General features: G+C 48.9%; 1 non-coding gene across 1 annotated transcript; it reads right to left on the reverse strand.

The window, feature by feature from the left end:
* Nucleotides 1-248: 248 nt before the first annotated feature.
* On the reverse strand, nt 249-384 carry LOC118149797 (small nucleolar RNA SNORA70). The gene has a single exon (XR_004737514.1). It is a non-coding gene; the product is annotated as a small nucleolar RNA SNORA70 (small nucleolar RNA).
* Between the last annotated feature and the right edge of the window lie 8,270 nt (nt 385-8,654).

The raw sequence follows: 8,654 nt of genomic DNA on the forward strand, positions 1-8,654 counted from the left end.
ATTGAACTTGGTGAAGCCTCACTTCTTTGAGGTGTGGATCTTCTGGTGGCCAGGGAACATGAACCTGTGCAGGGCCTCCATCACATGTTCCTTGTTCTGCAGCTTGGTGCGGATGGACAAGGTAACTTGGCCAGTGTGAACTCCAAACACACTGCCCCGGGGCTTTCCGAAGGCACCTAGCATGCCTGCCTGTTCAGAGCCTACACTGGGCAAGTGCAAGGTCAGAGACACGAACATACGTCTGAAAGGCCTGTCTCCAGGATCCCTTAGAGCAACCTATACAAGAAACAGTCTGCATTATACTACCAAGGAAGATGCTGTTTGCAGCCATTGCACGCTAGGCCACCACAAGGAAAGGAACCCGGTCGGCTTAACTGGCTGCGGATTGATGAGCCCTTTCTAAGGAAGCTGAGGATGTGGTCCAGCAAAGTTAAACAGTATTAACCAAGAGAGAGAAACACGTGCAATGCCGGAAATGGTGGACTTAACCAGGAGTGTTAGACTGCCTTCTGTGCAACTGTCCTAGCAGCCATCTGACCAGATTAAAACAGAAAGGGTGTCCTCAGGAAGAGTAAGGGATTGCCTTCGAGCTGTAGACGAAATGGTTCAACATTTTAATTAATTTATTTATTTTATTTATTTATTTTCTTTTTTTGAGACGGAGTTTCGCTCTTGTTACCCAGGCTGGAGTGCAATGGCGCGATCTCGGCTCACCGCAACCTCCGCCTCCTGGGTTCAGGCAATTCTCCTGCCTCAGCCTCCTGAGTAGCTGGGATTACAGGCACGCGCCACCATGCCCAGCTAATTTTTTGTATTTTTAGTAGAGACGGGGTTTCACCATGTTGACCAGGATGGTCTCGATCTCTTGACCTCGTGATCCACCCGCCTCGGCCTCCCAAAGTGCTGGTTCAACATTTTAATGACCAGGTTAAGAAGGAAGTCAGTATTTTGGCTGGGTGCTGTGGCTCACACGTGTAAATCCCAGCACTTTGGGAGGATACATAAAATTGTGGTATGATTTCCAACAAATTCCTTAAAAGTAGTGAAAATAAATCCTACCACAATGGGAGGCTGAGATGGGTGGATCACTGAGGTCAGGAGTTCGAGACCAGCCTGGCCAATATGGTGAAACCCGGTCTCTACTAAAAATATAAAAAGTTATCTGGGTGTGGTGGCACACACCTGTTATCTCAACTACTTGGGAGGCTGAGGCACAAGGATCGCTTGAACCCAGGAGGTTCAAGATTGCAGTGATCCAAAATCGCACCACTGCACTGCAGCCTGGGTGACAGAGCAAGACTCTGCGTCAAACAAACAAACAAACAAACAGAAAAACCAGCTGGGCACAGTGGCTCACTCCTGTAATTCCAGCACTGTGGGAGGCTAAGCCGGGTGGATCACAAGGTCAGGAGTTCAAGACCAGCCTGGCCAACATGGTGAAACCCCGTCTCTACTAAAAATACAAAAATCAGCCAGGCACGGTAACACGCACCTATAATCCTAGCTGCTCAGGAAGTAGGTTCAAGCTGGAGAATTTCTTGAACCTAGGAGGCGGAGGTTGCCGTGAGTGGAGATCTCGCCACTGCACTGCAACCTGGTGACAGAGTGAGACTCCATCTCAAAAAAAACATTCCACAAACTTGAGGGGGAGACCTAAGTTGCAGAAGACCGCAGTGTGATTCAGTTGAACCAAACTCAGATACTTGCAAAAGTAACACTATACTTCCTCAGGATATTAACACATGCAGTGAAATTATAACAAAATATTGATTTAACTGGGTACTCGTCCTATTATTTTTGGTACCTGACATATTACACATGTATATGACATATTTATATCTATGTTTATTTATTCAGCCATGGGACGTAATAGAACAAGAGTGGCCTTGGACACCCTCCATTTAACACCAAGTAAAGCCAAGGTCCTCCTGAAGGCCTCCAAGGCCCTCTGTGACCTGACCCCTCCCCATACCTGCTGACCTCATCTCCTGGCACTCCGTCTTGGGCCCAGCACATCAGACCTCCTGGCCCCTTGCTGCTCTTCCAACAAGCCAGATGCCTCCTGTCCTTAGGGCTTTTGTGTTAGCTCTTTCCTCTTCCCAGACAGGCTACACATGATTGTCCTTGACATACTCTCTCACCTCCTTTAAGACTTTGCTCAAATGTCACTTTCTTACTGAGACCTACCCTGATCACCCCATTAAAAATTATAACTCACACCACGCAGTGGCTCAAGCCTGTAATCCCAGCACTTTGGGAGGCCGAGGGAGGTGGATCATGAGGTCAGGAGATCGAGACCATCCTGGCCAGCATGGTGAAACCCCGTCCCTACTAAAAATACAAAAATTAGCTTGGTGTGGTGGTGCACGCCTGTGGTCCCAGCTACTCCAGAGGCTGAGGCAGGGGAATTACTTGAACCCTGGAGGCCGAGATTGCAGTAAGCCGAGATCATGCCACTGCACTCCAGCCTGGTGACAGAACAAGACTCTCTCTCAAAAAAAAAAAAAAAATTACCTCACATGGCTACCCACATACATTCCTAATCCCCGGAATCTTCTTCACTTTAATCCTTGGCACTCTCTAGTATGCAGAATAATGTAGACATTTATGACACTTATCATTCATTAGCTCTCTCCCCGCCATCAGAATGCAAGTTCCTGAAGGACAGGGCTTTTTGTGTGTGAGATGGAGTCTTGCTCTGTTGCCCAGGCTGGAGTGCAGTGGTGCCATCTCAGCTCACTGCAACCGCCGCCTCCCGTTTTCAAGCGATTCTCTTGCCTCGGCTTACTGAGTAGCTGGGATTACAGGGGTGCGGCACCACACCTAGCTAATTTTTGTATTTTTAGTAGAGACGGGGTTTCACCATATTGCCCAGGGTCTTGAACTCCAGACCTCAGGTGATCCACCTGCCTCAGCCTCCCAAAGTGCTGGGATTCTAGGCGTGAGCCACTGCACCCAGCCTAGGGCAGGGGTTTTTGCTTTTTGTCTGTCTGGGTCCTTGCTCTATCTCCAGCTGCTACAATAGCCCAGTGCTTGGTTGGTGCTCAACCCATAATGTGTGTTGAATGAATAAGTGGAGTTCTTGAGGACTGGGATCCGAATAACACAAGATTTGCAGAACTGGCCATGTTTTCTGGTGTTACCCGAAAGGGAGAAAATGCTAGATTGGCTGGAATGAATTGCCATCTTGGAAAAATATATGATTGCCCAATCCCTTCCATTTCATCAAGATGTTAGCTCTGGTTCTTTTATTTTCTGTTTGAGACAGAGTCTCGCTCTGTTGCCCAAGCTGGAGTGCAGTGGCGCGACCTCGGTGGGTTCTCTGACCTATTCCAGCCAACACTGTTCCTGTGCACCCATCAGCGCATTTCGGGCTTCGATTGCCCCCTCCTGAGCTCTCACACCCACAGCAGAGGCAACAAGCATGCCTGCCCCTAATTGTGGGTGACTGCTGGGCCTAGACACTTCCAGCTGCGTCACAGGGCCTACAGGTAAGAAGAGACTAATTCCAGCCCTACCAGCAGGGAGGCACAGACTGGACCCTGATGGAAAGTTGGAAGCTACAGGTGCCCGGAGCCCTCTGTTTTCAACTGTATCGGTCAGGCAATGCTACATAACAAACCACCCAACACTCAAATGATTGAAACATAATAAGCACTTTTATCGCTCCTAAAGTCTTTGACTTGGCTGGCAGTGCTGGGCTCAGCTGGTCTTGTTCATGTGTCTCTATTCTTCTCCCAAGCGGCGTACTGTTTCCCGGCCTCTGAATCTGGGTGAGCCCTGAACTTGCTTTGGCCAGTAGAAGGTAACAGAAGTGGCCACGTGCTGATCAGCTGGGGCTGGTGAGGGGCTGGCTGGTCGAGGCTTCGCACACCTGCACTCTCCTTCTCATGGTCCCTGCTTGTCCGGCAGCCCGGCCTGGGCTTTCTCTGTGGCAGAGGAAGGGGTCTGAGGCAAAGGAGCAGCATGCGGGTTCTCTTCAGGTGGAAGCAAGCAGAGGCTGCGATCCAGATTATGCCTCTTTTACATACGAATGATTTTCACCTGAAGGCAATTAACAAGCAGAAGGCCCAGAAAAAGGTCAGGTTTCCCTCCCCTCTTCTGTCTAAACGCAGGATATAAATTCTCCTTGCCTGGAGACAACTCTTAACTCTGTCCAGCCAGAGGCAGTTCCAGAGGCACTGCAGACAAATACTGCTGCAACAGCTTCCTCTCCGATATTTACCATCCCAGTTACCCACCCTTGGAAGCCTAAAACTGTTATCCTTGGTCCAGTCATTTCTCTACAAATTTATTGTCTTTTTTAAAATGCTGTGTAAGACTGTGTTCCAAGCCATAACTTTGTTGAGTCTTATCCTGAGTGATGTCAGCTGTCTGCGTTAATAAACATTTTCACAGGGCATGGTGGCTCATGCCTGTAATCCCAGCACTTTGGGAGGCCGAGGCAGGTGGATCACCTGAGGTCAGGAGTTCAAGACCAGCCTGGCCAACATGGTGAAACCCCATCTCTAGAAAAAATGCAAAAATTAGCCGGGTGTGGTGGAGGGTGTCTATAATCCCAGCTACTGGGGAGGCTGAGGCAGAAGATCACTTGAACTGGGAGGCAGAGTTTGCAGTGAACTGAGATCGCGCCACTTCACTCCAGCCTGGGTGAAAGAGCAAAACTCCATCACAAAATAAACAGTTTTCCTCCGCCATGCCCAGTGGCTCACACCTGTAATCCCAGTACTTTGGGAGGCTGACTCAGGTGGATCACCTGAGGACAGGAGTTCCAGACCAGCCTGATCAACATGGTGAAACCCTGTCTGTACTAAAAATACAAAAAAATTAGTGGGGGCGTGGTGGTGCACACCTGTAATCCCAGCTATTCTGGAAGCTGAGGCAGGAGAGTCGCTTGAACCTGGGAGGTGGAGGTTGCAGCAAGCCAAGATGGCGCCACTGCACTCTAGCCTGGGGGACAAAAGCAAACAAAAAACTGTTTTTCTTTGTGAATCTGCCTTTCATTAAAGAGTCTCTCAATCTGTTTTTGCTGTAACAGAATACCACAGATGGGGTCATTTAGAAATGGGGTCTTGCTCTGTCACCCAGGCTGGAGTGCACCAGCATGATCATGGTTCACTGTAGCCTCAACCTCCTGGGCTCAAGCAATCCTACCACCTTAGCCTCCCAAGTAGCTATGACTACAGGTGCATGACACCATGTACCACTAATTTAACTTTGTAGAGATGGGATCTCACTATGTTGCCCAGGCTGGTCTTGAATGCCTGATTTCAAGTGATCCTTGAATGTATTCTCAGTCTTGTAAAGTACTGAGAACACAGGCGTGAGCTACCAAACCCAGCATGGGTCATTTATAATAAAGAGAAGTGTATTGGCTTACAGTTCTGGAGGCTGGGAAAACCAAGATCAAGGAGTCAGCATCTAGCAAGAACGTTCTTGCTGCATCCTAGCGAGGTGCAAGGCATCATATGGTGGAAGGGCAAAGTGAGGGCAAGAGAAAGACAGAATGAACTCCTTCATTTAAAAGGCACCACTCTCAGGATAACCAACTCACTCCTGAAATAATGGTGTGTTTTTTTGTTTGTTTCTTTTGAGATAGAGCCTCACTCTGTTGCCTGGGCTAGAGTGCAATGGTGCAATCTCAGTTCACTGCAACCTCTACCTCCTGGGTTCAAGCAATTGTGCCTCAGTCTCCTGAGTAGCTGAGCTTACAGGCATACGTAGCCACACCCGGCTAATGTTTGTATTTTTAGTAGAAATGGGGTTTCACCACATTAGTCAGACTGGCGTCAAACTCCAGACCTCAGGTGATCCATCCATCTCAGCTTCCCAAAGTGCTGGGATTACAGGCGTGAGCCACTGCACCTGGCAAGCCACCTTCTATGTCCTGTAAGTTGATCTGGGTTCACTCTGAGGTTTGATTGTACTGCCCATGTGCAGAGAGCAAATCTGGGAGCCAGTCAAGCGTGTCCTGACACTATGGGAGTCAGGGGAGAATGGATGGGTCATACAGCAAAGGACGTGGATACAAAGAGGCCATGAACTGCAGATACAATCTGTGATCTAAAGAGGGCCAAATGAAGCTTGTAGGATGCTACCGTCTAGCTGGGCTCCGAAACCCCTGATCAAAGCCCTCCTGGACCCCACCAGCTATCAGTATCTCCTTGTTCCTGGCCTTGACATCATAAGCCTCTGGTTCATCCTTCGTTGCCTGAACAGACCACACTGACTGGGACTCTGTTTCTAGGCTGACTCTTCCCCTTGACTATGGAATCTTTCCAGGTGAAAACTGCTTTTATCCTCAGTGGTCATCACAGGGCAGGGGGTGGGGGTGGGAGGTGAGAGGAACGAAGGAGGAAGGGGCCAGCAGCATGGGCCCAATGTTGCGGCCAAGTGCCCAGTAAATCTCTCAAGGTGCTGGTCCTTGAGATGTTTGTAGCCAATGCCAAGAGGGTTCCCTCACCCCTGGAGACCCATGTCATGGTCAGGAGCAAATGATCTGGCCTTCCAAGCCTGTGACAGGATGGATCCTTTGCCACAGTCCATCTTCATCTTGTTTGATTTACTTGATGGAACAGAAAGCATTGAAGTTACAGATGTGGTGACTCCTAGCCCATATATTAATTTATGTGACCCCAGCCTTTTTGCTCTGCTCTGAATGTTTCTATTTCCCCCCAATAGCACATTGTGGTTGAAATATATACATACTTTTTTGAGATGGAGTCTCTGTTGCCCAGGCTGGAGGGCAGTGGCATGGTCTCGGCTCACTGCAATCTCCACCTCCCGGGTTCAAGTAATTCTCCTGTCTCAGTCTCCTGAGTAGCTGGAATTACAAGCATGCACCACCACACCTGGCTAATTTTTTTATTTTTAGTAGAGACATGGTTTCATCATGTTGGCCAGGCTGGTCTTGAACTCCTGACCTCCAGTGATCCACTTACCTCAGACTTCCAAAATGCTGGGATTACAGGCATGAGCTACCACACTTGCCCTGTGATTGAACTTTTTTTTTTCGAGACAGTTTCGCTGTTGTTACCCAGACTGGAGTGCAATGGCACGATCTCGGTTCACTGCAATCTCCGCCTCCTGGGTTCAAGCAATTCTCCTGCCTCAGCCTCCCGAGTAGCTAGGACTACAGGCACGCACCACCATGCCCAGCTAATTTTTGTATTTTTAGTAGAGACGGTATTTCACCTTGTTGACCAGGATGGTCTCGATCTCTTGACCTCGTGATCCACCTGCCTTGGCCTCCCAAAGTGCTGGGATTATAGGCGTGAGCCACCACACCGAGCCCCATGTGACTGAAATCTTAACCCACAATATGATGGTGTTGGGAGGTGGAGCTTTTGGGGGGGATTAATGAGGGTGGAGGCCTCAAAAGAATGGGATTAGTGACCTTCTTTAATAGGCCCTGGAGGCTAGGTACCATGGCTCATGCCTGTAATCCCAGCACTTTGGGAGGCTGAGGTGGGCAGATCACTAGAGGTCAGGAGTTTGAGACCAACCTGGCCAACATGGTGAAACCCCGTGTCTACAAAAATACAAAAATTAGCCATGCATGGTGGTGCATCTCTGTAGTACCAGCTCCTCAGGAGGCTGAGGCAGGAGAACTGCTTGAACCTGGGAGGCAGAGGGAGGCAGAGGTTGCAGTGAACCAAAATTGTGCCACTGTACTCCAGCCTGGGTGACAGAGCCAGACTCTGTCTCCAAAAAAAAAAAAAAAAACCAAAAGGCCCTGGAGAGCTGCCTCCCATCTTCTACCATTAGGGGACAAAGCTAGAAGGCACCGTCTGTGAAAAGGGGGGTCCTCATTAGACAACACTGGTAGCTTGATCTTGGACTTGCCAGTCTCCAGACTTGTGAGAAAAAACAATTTGTTTATAAGTTACCCACTTTTTTTTTTTTTGACATGGAGTCTTGCTCTGTCACCCAGGCTGGAGTGTAATGGTGCCATTTCGACTCACTGCAACCTCCATCTCCCAGGTTCAAGCGATTCTCCTGTCTCAGACTCCCAAGTAGCTGGGATTACAGGCATGCGCCACCACACACCATACAAAAATACACTAATTTTTGTATTTTTAATAGAGGAGGGGTTTTGCCATGTTGGCCAGGCTAATCTCGAACACCTGACCTCAGGTAATTCACCCACCTCGGCCTCCAACAGTGCTGGGATTACAGGCATGAGACACCACACCCAGCTAAGTTACCCAGTCTTAAGTTATTTTGTCATAATCACCTGAACAAGAACGAAGAAAGATACTTTCTAAGCCACCCATTCATAAATTTGGGGTTTTAAATACCTTCCTCCTGTTCTGTCACAAGACACAGATTCAAGTTTCATTTGGCTGAAGCTTCTGAAGCTGGAAGAAACCTAAAATGAGCTTCAGCTTCAAGGCTAATGTGCCTGTGCTTCCTCCATGTGAAACGGAAAATGTCAGATCCCCCTTACCCTGCCCACTTTGCAGGGAGGATGTAGCTCCACAATCCAGGTTCCCCCAACCTGTGGCCAAACCCAGGATGAGAATCAGAAGCCAGTGACAACCAGCACCCCTCCTGGTAACTGATGGCAACCATGAGGGTAACTGTCTCATTTGACAGGTAACAGGGTCAGAAGTTCTGGTGGCAGCCAACACATTTCCCAGACCAGCTCTGTG

This window comes from Callithrix jacchus, chromosome 20, assembly GCF_049354715.1.
Source record: "Callithrix jacchus isolate 240 chromosome 20, calJac240_pri, whole genome shotgun sequence".
Classification (NCBI taxonomy): Eukaryota; Metazoa; Chordata; class Mammalia; order Primates; family Cebidae; genus Callithrix; species Callithrix jacchus.